The following is a 19,970-nucleotide window of genomic DNA, read 5'->3' as shown; positions in this document are numbered from 1 at the left end:
AGCGAGGAAAGAGGAAAGAAAAAAAAAGAAAAATATAACGGATTCTTATCTGGAGTGGTGTTAATATAACCACGGAGTGGTACTGAGGTTACGGTAAAGCTGCCCGTCCACGTAGAGCCGGTCCACGGCGATGACAGCTCGGGAGCCCTTTTGGATAAGACTGCGTCGGATTGGGAACAGAATTTTGCGTCGCTCCAGGATTTCTTTGGGGAACTGGTCGTTTACGCTGAAGTCGGTTCCTTTCAGCTCCCTGCCGCGACTCTTCACCTGCTCTTTCTGCTTGAAGTATCCAAATTTGGCCACAATAGGACGCGGCCTCGGGGCTCCAGGTTTCTTCGCTCCCATCCGATGGACTCTTTCGAAGCAGATGTTTTCCACGGTGTCTTCCGGAAGTTTCAGGTATGTCTTGATAAAGGTTTTAACCGTAGTTTCTACGTCCTCTTCGGCAGATTCCGAGATGCCCGAAAACACCAGGTTATCTCTCATGCTACGGGCCTGGAGATCGATAATAGTCTCTTTTATTTTTTTATTTTCTTCACTTATACGGGTCACATTCTCAGTTAGAGACTTGACCGAGTCCCGTAGTGATGCGTTTTCAGCAGCAAGTGTTTCCACCTGCTGCTGGCTGAATTCCAGTGATTCCCTCAGGGATTTGAATTCACGGTGCAGGATCTCGACCAGGGACAACCTCGCGTCGAAGCTGGATAACCGCTTGTCGATTGAATCCAGGATGTCGGTAAAGCTTTTACCTGTCGGCGATGTTGTTTCAGGCGAGTCTGTCGGGCGACTTCTTTTGGAAGACGGCGTCTCGCTTTTGGCTGGGGAACATGCATTTTGGTTTTTCTTCATGACTATAACGTCGAAGCACCAGTCGATGTATTCCTGAAGAGTTTCCAAATTTTCCTCGTTGTCCTCGCTGTTCATTCAGTTTTTCTGCCAAGTCTCCAGCGTCTGACGTCACCTACAGCATTTCCGGTTTCTGAGCGGAACCCTTAGTTCACTTCCAATAACTTTGGAATGGTGCCAGGGTTATGGAGCCAGTAAAAAAAAAACGAGCGTGAACTGTTCAATGAGTGCATACATGAAGGGGTGATGTGCAACTGCAAATTAAGTTACTAGTTGTTTAGACTAAAAAATAATGATTTCTCGAACGAACCTAATTATGTGGAGGTCATAAATTTAGTATAGTCTTTTGCTACTGTTATTGTGAAATACAGAGCTATTGAATGTCAGTCAAGTGTTGATTGTTGATTACAGAGTGTCTTGCTCAGAATGTTAGTAAGCACATTTCACAAGGCAAAAAAAAAAAAAGAAACCAAAAATATTCTAAATATTTTACAAATAAAATAAATCTATTTTCTGGCACTTTATATTTACATTATACATTTGTGACTATTTCTCAGAATTCTTATTTTATTTCTCGTACTTGCAAATTTAGCTTACCATTTAAAAAAATATATTTTTTTTTTGCTTAGAATTATGATCTTATCTCAATTTGTGACTTTTTTCTTATAATTGTTGTTTTCCCCCCACAGTTTCTGCTTTATTTTTCTTAATTGTATATTCATGTGTTTACCACAAAAAGTTGAGGCTTTTGTAGTCTTTGGAATTTAATTATCCAAATTATTATAGCTCGACTGTGCCATTTTTCCACATCACCTTTCTCCAGGGATTTTGCGTAATCGGCCCCTGTGATAATTCCTGCTGTATTTAAACGTCATCCATCTTATACAGTCCCAAAACACACTGAGACCACCCTGGATCAGTTCCTGTTTCTATAGGGTAAAGTAGATTACCTGTAATTGATGGCTTGAGTACATTTGCATTAATTCATTTATTGGAGCCTTTTATCCAGAGTGACAAATGAGTAACTCTGAGGTCTAGTACATATAAAAAAATGGAAATGAAGCTAGTGATAGCTCTCATTATGTCTTTGTAATTTGTGTCATAGGATTTACATACAGTGTCTATGTCAAAGAGCAGTCGCCTCCCTTTACATCAGCGCGAGCCCATCTCTTCAGTTGCTAAGAGAAATTTTCTTGATCTTGCATGAGCTCTTAGCTGTCATGGAATGATAAATTATTAATATTGTTATTATTTTTAGTATGGCCATAAAATCTGATACACACTGGGGTTGTCATTGTGTTATTATCAGGGCACCGATGTATTTCGCGTGGACCAGATGTGTTACCTCCCACAAGGACATGTTAGAGCAGACGACCTTTGATCAGCTATCTGGTATAAACTACATCAGACCGATGGATCAATAACTGCTCTCTTCTGCTAAATCTCATTTGTCTATGGGGATTGTACACATTCACTAGCTGGTGAACATTCAGACTACTGTTATGTGCTTTTTGTGGATGTTTTGTGAGAGAGCAGGCAAAGCACCTTGAAACAAACGTTAAAAAGATACTATACATTAAAGAAGCTAGTGTTTTGGATAACAAAAAAACAGGATCTCTAATAAGAGAGAGGGTGTAAAACTATATATTTTTTGGTCAATTAATTTAAGACTTCATATCAATATGAAAACAATTGACATGACATTATGACCTATGTCAATTGTTTATGACATTATAAAAGTCATAATTTAATTACAAAGGTTTACAATAAATAAAAGACTAGTTTTCAGCAGATTACCTAGAAAACATATATTCTCAGTTTTTAAACTACTGTTTAAAATGTTTGAGTAAAATAAAATAAAAAATTGGGTAAGATAAGATAAATAAACTAATAATTTTATTCAGGAAAGATGCATTAAATGCAATGATGCCTTAAATGTTAAGACATTTAAAATGTTATTATGAATGAATGAATGAAGCATTTATAGAGTGCTTTATTGTGTATAGCTGTATTCCCAAAGCGCTTTACAATCATGTGTGGGGGAGTCTCTCCTCAACCATCACCAGTGTGCAGCATCCACTTGGATGATGCGACGGCAGCCATAGGACAACGGCGCCAGTGCGCTCGCCACACACCAGCTTCAGGCGGAGAGGAGAGAGAGTATAGAGCCAATCAAGTGTATGGGGATTATTAGGAGGCCATGATTGAAGGGCCAGTGGAGGGAATTTAGCCAGGACACCGGGGTTACACCCCTACTCTTTACGAGAAGTGCCATGGGATTTTTAATGACCACAGAGAGTCAGGACCTTGGTTTAACGTCTCATCCAAAGGACGGTGCTTGTTGACAGTATAGTGTCCCCATCACTATACTGGGGCGTTAGGACCCACACAGACCACAGGGTGAGCACCCCCTGCTGGCCTCACTAACACCTCGTCCAACAGCAACCTAGTTTTCCCAGGAGGTCTCCCATTCAGGTACTGACCAGGCTCAACCCTGCTTAGCTTCAGTGGGAAACCAGTCTTGGGCTGCAGGGTGATGTGGCTGTAAAATGTTATTATAATATTTATATTTAAAATAAATGGTGTAATTAAGCAGGAAAACTGTTTTCAACATTGATAATAATAAGAAAAGTTTCTTGTGCACCAAATCATCATATTAGAATGATTTCTGGAGTATTATGTGACACTAAAGACTGGAGTAATGATGCTGTAAAATCAGCTTTGCCATCACAGAAATGAATTAATGAGTGAATGAATGAATGAATGAATGAATAGAAAACCATTATTTTAAATTGTAATATTTTACAGCATTAATGCTTTTACTGAATTTTGGGCAAATAAATGCATTTTGTTGAGGATAGACATGAGGCATCTTTCAAAAACAATATTTGCTTTACACACTGGGCCGCATCAGTCGGATGGCACACCTTCTTTTTTTTTTTTTAATGGCTTTTTGCCATCAGGGCAGAGCAGAACCAACAGCACAGTACAGGGAGAGATCAAACAGAGATCAGGGAGAGAGCAAACCAAACTAGTCCTGTGTCTTACCTCATGAATGAGAACAGACTAATATTTAGACAGCATTCAGTAGAAGCTATCCTTCTTGACAGCTCTCAGTTGTTGGACCCAGTATAACACTTTGATGAGTTACTTTAATTGAATGTGCGCTTTAAGATTGATCCATCCACTCTCTTATATCACTCTCCGGCTTATTTAGATCCTTATTGGCAGAAACCATCAGTGGATCTGATGCAGTCATTCATTTAGCTGTGTAAACTGTGCCAGAATGCTAAAACTACAGAAACAGGAGCGTTCCGCACAGATGCTTTTGTACAGTACAGCGCTAATACTACATCCCAAAACAGGACACAGAAAAAGGTGGTGGACAGATGGCTTCCTTGATTGCGTTTTCTTTGATCTATTACAACATTGCAGGATTCTTTAAGGTATTTAATCATCTGATGGTGGGTTGGTGCAATCCGTCCTGATTGAGTAATGCTAGCAGAAATATTGCAGCTAGATCCTCCCCAGTGGCTGATCCTGGGCATTTATTCAAAGGAGGTTAAGCCCACAGGACACACGGGTTTATATTATAGCAGTCTAAGTGGGATGGAGGTTTAAAAGGCCTCGTCCTCAAGCCATATTGCCCATTCGGTCATGAAAAGATTAAGCATTCATGAGTAAGAACTTATAGGGGACATTTTCGCTGCTGCTGCGAACTGTCGGAAGCCCATCATACAGACCTCCCACCAAACACACACATGCATTCACAACTTTTCTTTTACTCCAGCTATGCTTGGCAGCTTTCTGCATGAGGAAGTGTTAAATTGGCTGCGCTAGTATTTTTTGTCGACCTGGTCAGAGCAGGCATAGATGGAGACGGTCATAAATAGTGGGGTTCTAGGAATAGCAGTCTGAAGTTTATAGCATTTGACCTTTACTGATGCATTATGGGTAAACAGTGAGTGTGTGCTTGCAGGCATCTAGAGTGCAGACACCCAATGGATGCCGGCGTTAGTGGGAAGATTATTTGTGTGTGCCGGGTGCGTGTATGTGCGTTTGAGCGTGTTGACGCAGTATGGATGCACCTGTGGAGCGATGTGGCCATAAACCGTCTACGTGAGCCTTTAGGGAGCTTCGCAGGCTGTTACCTAACAACGGTGGTCTCCCACTGCATCATGACTTTCACCTTTATCTTTTGAAAGGATGAGAGAGAAAGAGAGAAGAGGGAGAGGGTGGGCGGAGGAGAGTCGGGCAGAAGGAACGTGTCGTGAATTGGTAAACTGGGGAATCCCAGATCTGTTGGCGTCTGTTGCTCATACTTCCATCTGATCGCTCTAGAGCTGCTGTAGACTTGAGAGCCGCTTTCAGCCAAACCCCACCTCTCCAGTCAGAACTCTTAAACCACAACCACTACACCAACCGGATTTGTTGTACAAGCACAAGTCTTTCCTAGGCAGTTACAAGCAGGGATTGGAATCATAAAGAATTTTATGCTTTTCTGATTTCTTTTAATGATTTCGGTTATTTATGGGTTTCATTATCAATTATTTTAGTACTTTTAAGAAATAATTTTTAAAAACAAAAATGCAACTCCACTGCAGAATTATTATAATGATAAATCATTTTTTTAGGTAATGCTTTATTTTATGGTGCTATGGTACTATTATAATAATAAATTATGCTAAATTACATGCAAGTAACCCTAAGTCAAACCCTAATTCTAACCCTAACCATATAGTAAGTACATGTAATTAATATAACTCATAATGTAAACTTATAATTACACTGTAACAAGAACATGTTAAAATAAAGTGTAACCTTTTTTTTTAGAGATAGCAGTCCATGCTATTAATTGGCCTCAAGGGGGTAAATCAAATTCTGTCATCATTTACTCACACTAATGTCATTCCAAACCTTGAAAAGTCTTCTCTTCTCTTCTCTTCTCTTCTCTTCTCTTCTCTTCTCTTCTCTTCTCTTCTCTTCTCTTCTCTTCTCTTCTCTTCTCTTCTCTTCTCAAATTAAATCCACATTTTCTTAAAAACATATTCTTACTGTAAATTATGACAGATATTAATGATTCTTAGTCATTTGTTTGGGAATTAGTCTATTCTTGTTGCACTATACTATTCATTTAAAGAATCTGCTTATAAGAGTCATTATTCTGGAGCTGAATTTTGGAAGCAATGTATTTTAGTATTTTAGTATGGTATTTTGTCTGTATTTGCTGAAGAAAACACATGCGGGAACCATTAACAAAACCGATAGTCATTTCTAAGGTGTTCCGGGGTCTATGACTGACCACAGAAAATGGATGCTACCCTGCTTTTTCGGCTCTCATTTGCAGACATTTCTAAATTTTTTACCGCTTGCTCCGCTCTGCTGTCAATCCTACAATCCCCTGCACAAGCCTGCCGCCCATGAACAATGAATTGGAAACACCCGCTCATCTCTGCTTACTACACGTCCGTGGACACGTACGAATAGGGGTTTGTTCAAATCCCTAACCCCAAATATGAGCAATAAAAGTAGTGATACTGAAAAAGATCATGTCACCATTGTACCGTACCACTTTTAAATTTATGTGATAAAGATGCTTCCTTTGTCTTGCTGTCCCTGGATCAGGTATCAAGTGATTTATGGACCATTTTTAAAAATGATTTGTGTGAAAAGAGACGTCCACTGAAAAGCATTGGATGCCAGCTGATGGGTTTGTGTTGTAAATCACGGCCTGGTGGGCATCGTGTACTTGTGGCTAAAGAAGAACGCCAATGGATCTTTACTCAAGATAGATGAGTGGAAGCAATCTCATTTAGGCCTGTCAATAAGACTTGCATTCGCTGGAATTGACCACATGTCAAAGAGACCTGGACAGAGGAGGCGGGGAAAGAAATGGAGAGGACAAAACCTGCCTTTTTTCCCCTCTAGCTTGGGGCTATATATAGCTAGTGCTAAAAGGTCACATACCTGGTGGAGTAGACAACACGAGCGCTGCTACATTTGTCTGTATTTCTTTCTTTCTTTCTCTTTCTGCTGTATTTATGCTGTCTCCTGTGAAATGTATGTGTCCTGTCATGCTCCATTACCACTCTTTCTCCATCCTGAAAGATGTCCTCCAATCTCTAAATTGAACTTTTAAGATGTCTACTCTTGTCATTATATTAACCCTGTAGCTTGTGGCTCTTCAGGATAGAGAACAATAGATCCTCACAGTCAAGATAGCTTAGCTCTGTTTCAAAAGCTGCCTTGCAAGAAACCTCCTAAATGACTGATTCGGAACGTTCTACTAGGAAGCAACTTTGCACACCACACAAATAACTGTTTGCATGGAAGATGCGACTCTTGCCTGATTTAAATAGAGTTGGGTGACAAAGACCACACATTCGAAGGCTGCGAAGTTCAAACCAAAGGGATGTTAAATGGGACGGTCTATCCTACGATGGACCTTACTGCCTAGCAACTGTGACAGCTGCTGTTGATGAGCGGCAGTAATGTTTGTACTGGACATGTAAAAAGTTATATTCAACACTATGAAAACTAAACATGGTTCAGAACCTTTTTAAATGAGTTCAACTTTTATTTACATCCAAAAAAGTATAAACTATTTGTAAAATCGCATCTAAGCAAGATAGAAGTCAAACCATTTTAAAGTGTGTTTTTCTGGTATTTGATTAAGTTAAAACCTAATACTTCAATTTAAAACTATAATCTAGCATTTTCTGGCACACGATGAATCTTGGGATAGTCTGGGCCACGAAGGATCTATCTGTTGTATCCTTCATTGCTCAGGAATTGAAGGACGCATTTCACCTTTGAATTGGAACAGCTTTCATTGCACATTCAATCATCGAATGTTGCCTTTCGAAGGATGCAGCATTTGAATCGGGACGCAGCTTAAGAGTCATTAAAATGCATAGAATTGCCCAGGCTTTTATATGAGTAAATGTGTGGTCACATTTACTATTGTTTGGTGACTTTTTGCAGGCAAAATCCAATCGTTTCAATAATTTGGGATCACGAATTTTGGAAAAGATTTCCAAAAACAGATTTCGCAACAGGTTCACGTTGGTCAATGCAAATTTGCTGCGTTGACAAACAGAAAGCTGCTTGGTTTGAAAGTGACTTCTGTTTGAGCTGTGCATCATACATCGTACCGCATACATAGCTACATTATTGACAATAGACTTTTTTTTCCCAGGAATTTTCATCTAAACTTTGGTTATCACTTATTAATGTCCTCTGTTATGTAATATTTGGCTTAATGGAACCTAAATTAGTTGAAATGTGTTATATTGAAATAATTTTACTTGCCTTTCATTTATATATATTGATTGGCTATTTTATTAATAATGAAGTAACTGTTAGTATTGTTATAAAGCTTTGATATGGGTGTATGTTCTTAGCCTATTTTTTCTTTCCATAGTTGAACCTTTTGTCTTTAATTCACTTTCTTGTCATTTAAATACCGTTAGGAAATTTTTGCAGAAATTCAAAGCTTGAAGTGGGCCATGGTTCCAAGGTTTCTGAAGGAACAGACCAAAAAAAAAAAAAAACTACAGAACTGAAAAGCTGCAGCAGAGAGGAAAGCTTTTCCACCAATGACTTGAATTTTGGTCTTTTCCTCACACAAAATCATTGTGATTTTCATTTAAACTCCAAAAAAAATCACCTAGAGTTGTCAAAAATGCTTTGTATGACTAGGTGACCTTGTCAATATTGGGATGATCTGGGGACATCATGCGTGAGAGGAAGATAAATTCATAAACCTATTAACTACATGATTAGAAGGCGGATTAAACATGCAGTGGCTATAGTTGGATCAATTAAAAACGCTGATGTGTTTAATGAAAGACAAGGTTAACAGATATTTCTCTGAATTCTTGAATACTTGCAGTGGGATCAAGCTGTCCTTCTCACCTTCATATCAATGAAAGCTTTTCATTCTCTCACTGTCTGTTTGACAGTGTTGCACAGTATGTATGTAGTCATTTTGGCACACACACACACACACACACATTTGTTTTTGTGAAAAGTGGGGACATCCCATAGGCATACTGTACAAACTGTATGTGCTATTTCCCTACAACAACCCTACACCTAAACTTAGCCCTCACAGGAAACTGTGCATTTTTACTTTCTCAAAAAAAAAAAAAAAAAAAACTCTATGATTTATAAGCGTTTTGAAAAATGGGGGCATGGGGCAATGTCCTCCTAAGTCATAACCTTCTCCTTGTAATACCTATGTCATACCCATGTCATTATACAAATTTATGTCCTCATTTGTCACAAAAACACACACACAAACATGCACTTGCACTCATATCGCGTTTGGCTTCAGGCTGTAATCCATGCTGTGGTTCAGAGCAGTGATCACCCACAGAGAGCCGTCTGTATTACGTAACTTTTGCAAGTGAAATGATACACTCCCTAATGACATGCACCAAGAGATCTTCTTGCTGATGATGTCATAGCAGGGTGAGGAAAGGACTATAGATCAATCTGCATTTTACCACACGCAGCTCTGTCGGCCAAGACACAGCGTTGTTACCTAATGGTTCTGAATGTGAGAAATGGCGCCTGCAGCAGTTCACAGGAAACATGTCATCCAGCTCCTTACCAGATGTTTCCTGTTCCTAAAAGTGCCAGGGTGTGTTGCATTTGATGGCATTTAATATGCATGAATACCTAACCTGATGTCTCTTTTGTTTGTTTGAAATGAGCATGTGTGTTTAAACTGTCTTTCACGGGTCAGTGCTGTGTTTTACGTGCTATGATTAAATCAGCGAGGAACTGTTTGCAGTCTCTGTAGTGATATCCCCCCCCCCCCCCCCCCCCCCTCCCCCTTTCGGTTTAAATCTTGAAGTAGCCCCATCTGACCACTTGAGGGCATCTTTGCTGTCTTAAATGTGTATATAAAGGCCTGGCAGGATTTTTTTTTTCTCTATCTACTTTGTTTGCCTTTGTTGTTCATTAGTATACTCATTTTCAGGCAAATAATGTATTTGCAACACATCTGTTAGATCAATACCTGAGAAAGAGCATTTCTAGATAAGTTGACAAACTGCTAAAACTATGATGGCCTCATCATGGAGTCTCTGTTAAGCGTCTACAATTGTTTGGGATATTATGGTGACTGTTGTCACTTGTATTGTATTCGTGATTCAGCTAAAAGGCTGAAAGAGTCATTACAGTGTGACATAACGGATAATGGCTGTCATGAGGGATTGTTTAGCCACATTTTGCAGTTTGTGTCTGATTTCTCACTGATATCACTGAGCTGGTCTCTGCTGCGCTCTTGACCTCCCTCTTGTGGTTTTATAACAGCATAGCATAAAACAAACATTCATCACCACCAAAAACAAACATTTTCAAGCATTTACTGTTCACATCTGAGTGCTGTGAAAGCTATTGAATTTTTTTCTGTTTCCAATTTTCCATCAAGGACTTTTCAACTAAATGTGTTTTCTAGTATCATACCTTTTCCGTATTGCTTTACAAATGTTAGTAACTGCTATTCCTATATGAAACTCAATAAGTGGATTTCAGCACTTTGTGATTTAATTGATCTAACTGTAAGAACTATAGATCATTATAGACCCTTTATATAATTTGTATCATTGCTCAAGAATTGGTATTGTGTATGCTCTCAGAGGTTCCTTTTATTTAATTTTTTTAGACTGTGTGTATACAAGTATTATCATTTTGATTATTATCATTATACAAGTATTGTCATTTGCAGCACACTTCAAGGGACAGTTCATACAAACATTTATTATTTGTTTATTGTCATGTTTACCCAAACCTATATGACTTACCTGAATATTTGAAGATTTTGGCTGCTCTTTTCAATATATCGCAAGTGAATGAGGACCAGGCTCTAAAATGACTTCTGTATGCTGACTTTGTGAGAGCAATAGATCAAAATAAAAAATAAAAGTCATTATTCACTTAAAATTTAGATAAGTGTGCACTTGGTATGTGCATGAGAGCTCATGAGGAAACAAGCAATGATGTCTGATTTGTGAAGGAATGTTTACTATGAAACGGTTTATTCTTTCGCAAATCAGAATGATTTGTTCGCAAATCAGACTGGTCTGTCTCCACTTGCGATGGTCTTTTGTATGATTTCAGAAGACTTGGAATAGTGCAGAGGTCATATGGATCACTTTGATGGGGCTTTAAGCTGGAAAAGTGCAACAATTTACTTAAAGCCTTAATGTATAATGCATTATATAAAGGGCTATAAAAGTATATAATGCATTATAATTATTCATAATGTACATTGTAGTACATTATATCTTGTCGTAAATAATTATAACCAAATTTAAAATGCGTAGTGTAACAGTTAATTTTTTAAAGTGTTATAATGTATTAACTGTGGTTGCAGTTATTCAGGAAATTGTACAATGCAAAATAATGTGCATTAAAAGGCGTAATTAATGTACTAAAACAACGTTTATAATGCATTAAACATAAAGGCTTTAAGTAAAGTGTTACCGTGCATTCTATTCCATTCATCATATATGGAAAGAGCACATAGCACAAGCGCAGTTCACAGAATTACTCCTTTTCTATACTATAGAAGACGGAAAGTTATATGGGTTTAAAGGAACATAAAGGTGAGTAAAAGATGAACATTCTCATTTTTGGGTGAACCTTCATTTTAATGTACAGTACTTACCCTGTTGCAATATCTCTGCCCTAACAAGTCCACTGCTGATTCAAAGAAAAAAAAAAAAAAGTTGAGAGGTTTAAGTTTTACTTATTTTATATAATGACATGAGTATCAAATAAACAATCCTTTCATAGCTATTCTCTCTTTCTCTCTGAGGGTTGTGTGATATGGATCTGAGAGCTGTTTCAGATATCCAGTGTTGCACTGTGTCTGTTCCGGGAATGACATTTAAATGTGTGTTTTCCTTCAAGGGAGAATCTGTTTGCTGTAAATATGTCAGAGAGAGTTTATCATGGGTGCATAATGGTTGGTTTGTGTTTGCTCTGGTTGTACACACACTGTAAACAAGCAGTGTGTTGAGCAGAGTGTGCCGGGTTTGTCACACGCTTTCTAGAGATGCTAACTGTGGAAGTGTTTACGGTGTATGTATCTCAGTTCACACCTGTGCGACGATCACTAACAGTATTATGTGCACTTCTGCCTGCTGTAGGCCAGACGCTAGACAGCTAATCTGTTTTCCTGGCTGATGAGAAGGGTCCAGGGCTGGTCTTTGTCTTTGTGTTTTCTGCAGCTGACCTTGGTTTTTAGCAGCTGGTCAGCAGTTGTTCAAGGCTCTGCAGGACTTAAGGTTCTTCTGCAGGGAGGCAAAAGCATTGAATCTCCTTACTTGGTTGAGGTCAAGATAAATGAGTGTATTGTATAAATGGTGTAGTGTGAATACTATAGGATTATGAAACATTAGCATAGTTTCTGTGGAGCAGGATTAAGGAAGTGTCAGTGATCAACATGTGGCATATAGCTTTTCTATCTTATGTCACTCACTTGCTAATGTTAAATCACTTATATTCATTCATTCATTCAATGTTCAATCAGTGGTCCCTGAAGGTTCTGCAGGGGCCTATGGAAAAGAGATATAAAACAGATCTTTCAGTAACACTTGACAAAAAGTAATTAATGCTTTATTAGAACTCACACTGGACAATATATATTTTACAGAATTTATTTATATTTGTTAATGTTAAGTAATAAAAATGTAATTGTTCATTGTTTGTTCATGTTCACAAACATTTGTTAGCAAATGTTGATATAAGTTAAGAGTAATAAATGCTGTAGAGGTATTGTTCAGTGTTCATTCAGGTTAACTAATGTTAACAAGTTAAACCTTTTTGTAACGTGCTACAGTATTTTCTTTTGACATTTCTAACTATTAACTTTTTTTTTTTTTAGTGGAATTTTGAAAGTGTTACTGATCAAATCTAGCTTTTAATATTTGGGGTCTCTAGGTTTGTTGAGAGTCAGAGTTGGGGTCCCTGGATTTATATGTTACTGCAATTCTGTAATTTTTTCCCACAATTATGTTGTTCCAAAACCACATGACTTTATTTTGTGGAATGCAAAAGGAGAAATGTTGTTCACTGTTCTCTTTCTGACTCAAAAACTACTGCTTTAACATTAACCTGACTCACAGCCTGCACAAGGTTTTTGTTGACATAGCTTAAGATTTCTCATTGTTAGGCATTCCAGATCAGTTTTCAAGGAAAGTGATATATAAGTGGGCAACAAAGGTACAGTTCCTATTGATCTGTGGTTTTGCTCATTTTAAATGAATATCGCTTAGGTATAAAATTACAACACAGTGATTTATTTGAGGCGGTATTAATTTTTAAGCAGGTTCAGCAGATCAGTTGAAAAGATTTCAGCTCTGATAAGGCCTGTGTGTGTACGTGCTTTGAGTCACCTCTGTGCTTCTCTACTTAGCGACAAACTGACAAATGGAACAAGGCCCGTTTTAAGGCTGTTCACGAGAGATTCATAAACCTTCCTCAAAAGAATATTGACTCAACTGCCATGTGTTTCTAACACATTATAATCTGCCCCTGTCATTCAAAATGGAAATCACTTTAACAAATGTATGTTGTCAGTGTGTGCATTCATTATGCATTCCATTTAAGCCAAGGGAACAAATCCTAAAATCATCCATTATGAAGCGAACAAACTCAAGTGGGGAAAAAAAACCCTGCACTATATATTAAGTTGACCAACAGGGATTTTCCATGTAACTGCTGAAACAGGCAGTCCAGAGAAAAAGGTTCAGATTAGGGATGGGCATTAGACTAAGCAGCTTGGTTGGTATTAGCATTCAATGGATGTACCTAATATAAATCCCATTTATCTCATGAATTGTAGGGAGCAGTGATGTGTCTCTCTCCCTCCAGCTTATTCTGTCGCTGTCTCTCTTTCTCAAGTTTACAGATTTGTCATTTTAAATAATGTGTGTGTGTTTTGTATTTAGGGGTTTGTGTGGGTGTCCCGCAGGCTTTTGTTAGGATTTTATGTGGGTGTGTTCTTACTTGATGTTATTTGGTTCAGGCCAGCGCAGGGAACCGGCCACAGCATGTGGTGTGTGGGAGCAAATACACTGCGGACAATATAGTGAAGGGATGTTTCCTATGTGCCAACTTCTCCTTCAGGGCATTCTCACTTTCTCACAGCCTTTCTGAAAGTCTGTCATCTTGTTTGAATAGCTCACGTGCACTGTAAAAAAAAAAAAAAAGTTGAGCCAACTTAAAATTTTAAGGCAACCAGCTTCAGCAGATTTTTGAGTTTTCTAATTAATTGAGAAAACTCAAAAATCTGCTGAAGCTGGTTGCCTTAAAATTTTAAGTTGGCTCAATTTTTTTTTTTTTTTACAGTGTGATACTGCAGTCTATAGGTAGGCTACATTTTACCCTTTGGCTTCAGTTTTAGATGACTGCCTTTGCCGTTTATCAGAGAAAATGATGGGGAAATAGTGGTTCAACATATTATGACAGTTAATGTCAGCAGTACCACCGCAGAGTATGCAGTTTGCATAGGGCACCAATACCCAGGGGGGCACCATCCCAGTTGCTCAAAAAAAACAATTGACGCGCCATTCCCGCAACTGCTCACACCTCGTATTTGCGGCTGAATGCAAATGATCATACTAGATGGACAACTATGCCTGTGAAAAGACATCAGCAATCTGGCGCCGAGAAAAGAAAGAAGAAAAAAAAACGAAGCCTGTGCATCACTTCATAATCCTGTGAAACTTTTTTGGCTGTTGACGTTAATATGTTTTAATGTCAGAAATAATTTCACCACCAGCGCATCTAATATTCTCTCTGAGTTTCCATGTTCCCTTACGAAAATTAGCCATGGTTTTAACACCAATAAAACCAAAAATCATGGCTCTTGTAGCCATGGTAACCGCAAATTAACCTTGGTTTTGTTACTTCAAATAATAATTTACCAAGACGTATTAAGATAATAATTTTTGTGGTTCTAAAAACAGACCTAAGCCAACAATAGCCTTCAATTACTTAAAATGCATTATATAAAAATAAAGAGGCAATAATGATTGGTTAATTAATAATTATATGGTTTCATCAAATAACACTGTTAAAATACATAATGTAGGCTAATACAAAATAAACAATTTATGTACATGTTATTACAATGAACTGCATAGGGAGCCAAAGGCCTGGTCATTGTTGCTGTTATACTTACAGGACGATCAAATCCTTGTTTAATAGGCTATTGACCAAAGATTTAATTCAAAGATCCACTTAATCTTTCATTTTTGGCCACCTTTTTGCTATAGATGACACAGCCTTTATAATTTCTTCAACAAAAACCATGTGGACATCACAACCCTTACAAAAATAAACCATGGTTTTATCGTAGTAAAACTGCTTCATTTTCTTTTGCGTGATTTCTGAATGCTTGAGACTATAAAATAAACCAGACAACTGTATTAATAAAATAATAGCCATAGGTAATTGTCTAGGGTTACAATTGTAATTTGTAAATACAATTTATTTATTTATGTACTTTTACATTTTATTTAAGTTCTATTTTGACCTCTATAGTAGTTTTTTAAAATAATATTATCCCATAATATTTGAGGGAGGGGTCACAACAATACAATCCTGCTTAGGGCACCTATTTGGCCAGCAGCGGCCCTGAATGTCAGTCAGTGTTTCCTGAACCGCGTTTCACAATGAGTCATTCCTCCACCACTGAATCTTCAGTGCATGTACAGTGAAATAATTGTAAAACAAACATCTTTTGTGCTCAAACACAACATACTGTGCAATTGGTCTCTTTTTGTGATTTAAAAACATACAGCATGAGCAGTTTAGTCTAATTCACAAAACAAATAATCCATCTTTTTTATGATTAATTTTTCTTTTTAATTAAAAACATACAGCGTGAGCAATGTAAATGACTCTTAAGATCTGGTTTAAATGTTGTCCAATTCATAAGCAAATGATTCTTATTATTCATCTTTTTTTTTTTTTAGTAAGAAACATTTACATTTACATTTACATTTAGTCATTTGGCAGACGCTTTTATCCAAAGCGACTTACAATTGGGGAATACAAAAAGCGATTCATCTTGAAGAGGCAATCAGACAGAGGAAGTGCTCGTAACACCAAGTCTCAGTCATTGTTCAAATAAGTACAAGCTAGTAAGGGGAGAGAAAGATAGAGGGAAAGTTTTTTTTTTTTTTTTTGAGTTTAGGATGAAGTCAAGTACTGCCGAAAGAGATGAGTTTTCAGCTGTTGCTTGAAGATTGACAGGGATCCGGCGTTCCGGATAGGGGTGGGAAGATTATTCCACCAGCCAGGAATGGTGAACGAGAATGTTCTGGAGAGTGATTTTGAGCCTCTCTGTGATGGTACCACAAGGCGTCGCTCACTAGCAGATCTCAGACTTCTGGAGGGGATGTAGGTTTGTAAAAGTGAGTGGAAGTAGGAAGGTGCTGAGCCTGTGGTAGTTCTGTATGCAAGCATCAGTGTCTTGAACTTGATGCGAGCTGCCACTGGTAGCCAGTGCAAGGAGATGAAGAGAGGTGTAACATGCGCTCTTTTGGGCTCGTTGAAGATCAGTCAACATACAGTGCAAGCAATTGTCCAGTTTACTCTCTTGATCTGGTTTACAGTGAAACAACTTACTATTATGTCCTTTTTTAAGTGAAAAATACCTCACTAGCAGTCCAATTCATGAACAAATGACTCTTATGATCGAGTTCTTTTTGTGAATCAAAAACAAACTATGTGATCAGTGTAGGCTTATTCATGAGCAAATGTTTCTTATGAGCTGAGTCTTTTAAAGAGCAGTTAAGAAACAGTATAAAACCTTAATAATCATTCAGAGCTGATTAATCAACATCTGACTCACTTATTATCATTATATTCTGTGCTGTCTGTATCATTTATTATTTATATGCATATAATTAGCAGCTCCCTGCTGCAAAAATAATGCTGCGTATGAAACACTGATCTCAGATAAGGTGACTGCAGTCGAATGGTTTAGTAGCATGCAGTCAATGGGCACTGGACCCCGATTTTCCCTAAAACTGAAATGAGTGCATTTTAGATAGTGTGAAGGTCTTTATAGTAGGGCTGGGATGATGCATCGATTCTGGATCGATTCTGAGATTTTCAGAATGCATCGCAATTCCTCAGGAATCGATTCTGAGCTTAGATTTTAATAGCAGATGGCGATTTAATCTAGTTTTTATCCGCACACTCAAATGCTCATGGAGAAGAGCGCTTGTGTGTTCGGCTGAACCTGTAATTTCACCTTGGTTCAGAATGCATTTATTACGCAAAATTAATGTAAACACAGCCCACTGTGAACATCCTTGTAATTCACTTCAACCTTTTCGAATTTTATGAATGATTATTTTAGGTTCAAGTGTGTGTACGGATTTGGAAACAAGCAGAGTACGGCTGTTTCTAAAGCATGCAGCGCCATCTGCTATTCAAAACTAAGCTCAGAATTGATTCCAGAGGAATCGCTATGCATTCGGAAAGTCTCAGAATCGATGCTGAATCATTTCTCGATTCACGATGCATCAATGTATTGTCCCACCCCTACTTTATAGTAGTGCTTTAACTTCAACTGAACTGAACATAATTATCATTCCAGGGGTTTCTCAAGGCTATACGCTTTTGGCCCATTTTGTGTGCTCGGAGGTCCCTTGGGTTTCCACGGGGAGATTACTTTGCAGAGTCCTTCCCTCCTCTCTCTCACAGACCAGAAAAAAGAGGGCTTTCCAGGCTGAGAATCAACTCATTTAAATTCACAGTGTCTGCCCAGGCTTTCTTGGATGAGCTTTTTTTTTCTTATCCACTGCTGACAAGACACTTTTGAATGTTGCATACTTAAAACTGGATCAAAGGACAGGCAGAGATGTGAGCAGAATTTTTAACTGTTGTTCAGGGAGCAGCTCTGTCTATATCCATCTCTTTGGAGCTCATCCTGGCATTTCCCATCCCCTAGTGGGAGTAATGGTGTGTGATGCGTTGTGTTCTTCTCTGTCATTTAGACTAAACTCTCTCACAGTGTTATGAGAAATTCACTCTGCTAACACTGTTCAGGGGTCAGTGATGAGCACATGTCAGTGGAGTCTATAAACCAATGACATTTTCAGTACAAAAAAGCCCCCACAATTTTGGTAATGTCATGAAACCTTTTACCACTCTCAGAATTCCCCACTTCTCTCTGCTCAGTGAGAAATCACAACTGAAAATTACTTGAGGAAATCACAATGCCACTTTACACATCCGACGGTGTCAAGGTTTTCACGTAAGACAGAATTCCCAGTGTTCACACATACTGAGGCTGGTACCGTGTGCCAGTAATAAAAAGGCTAGATTTGTACATTTTCTGAGTAAAATGTGTGTGGTGCTTGGCTCTGTAAAACTCTTTGGATATTCTGGGACATTGCCAGGGCTGTAGCAAAATCCCTAACCCATATGAGCACCAATATTTGCTAAATTAATCAATAATAACATGTAATATAAAATAAGGTATTCTAATTTTATCTGTGTGTAGAAAAAAATACATACATATATATATATATATATATATATATATGTATATGTGTGTATATATATATATATATATATATATATATATATATATATATATATATATATATATATATATATATATATGTGTATATGTGTATATGTGTATATGTGTGTATATATATATATATATATATATATATGTATGTTTGTTTATTTATTTTTTTGGCCCATGATAAAATGACTGTAGTTGTATGTATGGTTGTTTACAGGGAAGCATCCTTGCTCATTTTACTATATTAGGATACGTTTGACATTCTCACCTCTGTAATGAGATCTGTTGTTAATATTTAAATGTCAGGCTTAATGGCAAAACCCTCAAGCTCAAACAGACTTGTATTGATTTGCTAGATCCCTTTGTTCTCATCTCATTAATCTGCAATTTGATTTAACACAGGTGCTCGTCTCACATTGGCTTTTAGCTTGATTTGGAGACTAGTCACTTTATCTGTTTTTCATAACACAGAATAACACTGGCTTGCACATACAGGCTATGCAAATCAGTTGTTGAATTTTACTTAAAGTGAGAGAATGAGGTTTGATGTATTCTTTGCAATACAGCCAGATTAGATTTATTTTTTAGATCTTATTTTGCTGTGTATACCGCATACAATTTTATAGACAAATATGCACAGATAAAAAAATGTGGAAACAGTATGCAGAAAATAAATGTTTAAAAAGTAGTATAAAACTTTGGTAACACATGATTTCCCTTTGTGGTGTGTTTAATTTTGCAGGTCATATCCAATTAGCATCTTGGAAAGAAAATATGGTTATTTTGTGTTTTTAATGCTTTGTGTAAACATGTCTTCACTTCTTGCAGTCTTATTAAATAATGACCCAAGAATAAAGATATTAAAATCATGATATTACTTCTGGTTTGTTAATCACATTGGAGTGGAAGTTGAAGTTGTTGAGAGCACTGCATTGTGGGATATAAAATCCCATGCAGTGTCCTCTGCTTGTGTACTGCATATTTTGCCAAATGTAGTAGGTAATTCCATGCAAACAGAACATTCAAACTGTGCACAGTAAACATATTGCATACAAAATAGTATGAGAAATATAGTAATGTCATTCAGGAAATACATATGTTTTTTTAGACAAAATATCACCAGAATTACAATAATATTGCTTTAGCGTTGTTTATGAGACTCAGAATTGCTGTCTATAATTTTTTCTTTATTTATAGCAGGAGAAAAAAACTATCAGGAAAATTAGAGCACGAGATTGTTTTCTTCAAATGTCTCTCTTTTGATGTTTTATCCAATAATTCCCTCGATATGAGAAAGTTATTCTCTGCCATTTAAGCAGAACACTCATTTCTCATTTTCCTTTTAATCCTGTGATTTGTTCTAGTCTGCTTTATTAGCTAACGCAATTACAGTATGGCATGGTGAGATTTCTCTGCCAAACACTACATTCACTGCCACATTCAACGTCTTCCTCAGTGTCTTCGGCTTCTCAGAATGGTGACATTTCACCAAGCCGATTAAACCCCGATTTCAACACTAACCAAAAATCATTACTATCTCCTCTATTAAATT

At 37.5% G+C, this 19,970-nt stretch overlaps 1 protein-coding gene across 5 annotated transcripts in view; it reads left to right on the top strand.

The window, feature by feature from the left end:
- LOC306877371 (fibroblast growth factor 14) overlaps window positions 1-19,970 on the top strand; it is a 165,916-nt gene that overhangs the window by 76,075 nt on the left and 69,871 nt on the right. Inside the window, exon 1 of one of the 5 annotated variants that reach the window (XM_079429105.1) lies at window positions 153-399. The exons of the other annotated variants lie outside the window; for them this stretch is intronic. The gene's annotated coding sequence lies outside the window, so the exon portion shown is untranslated. Of the gene's footprint in view, window positions 1-152; window positions 400-19,970 lie in introns of those variants that run through there. 5 annotated transcript variants of the gene reach the window in all.

Source organism: Barbus barbus, assembly GCF_936440315.1.
Source record: "Barbus barbus genome assembly, chromosome: 11".
NCBI lineage: Eukaryota > Metazoa > Chordata > Actinopteri > Cypriniformes > Cyprinidae > Barbus > Barbus barbus.
The sequence above is the reverse complement of the archived record's forward strand: the minus strand, read 5'-3'. Positions and strand labels throughout refer to the sequence as shown.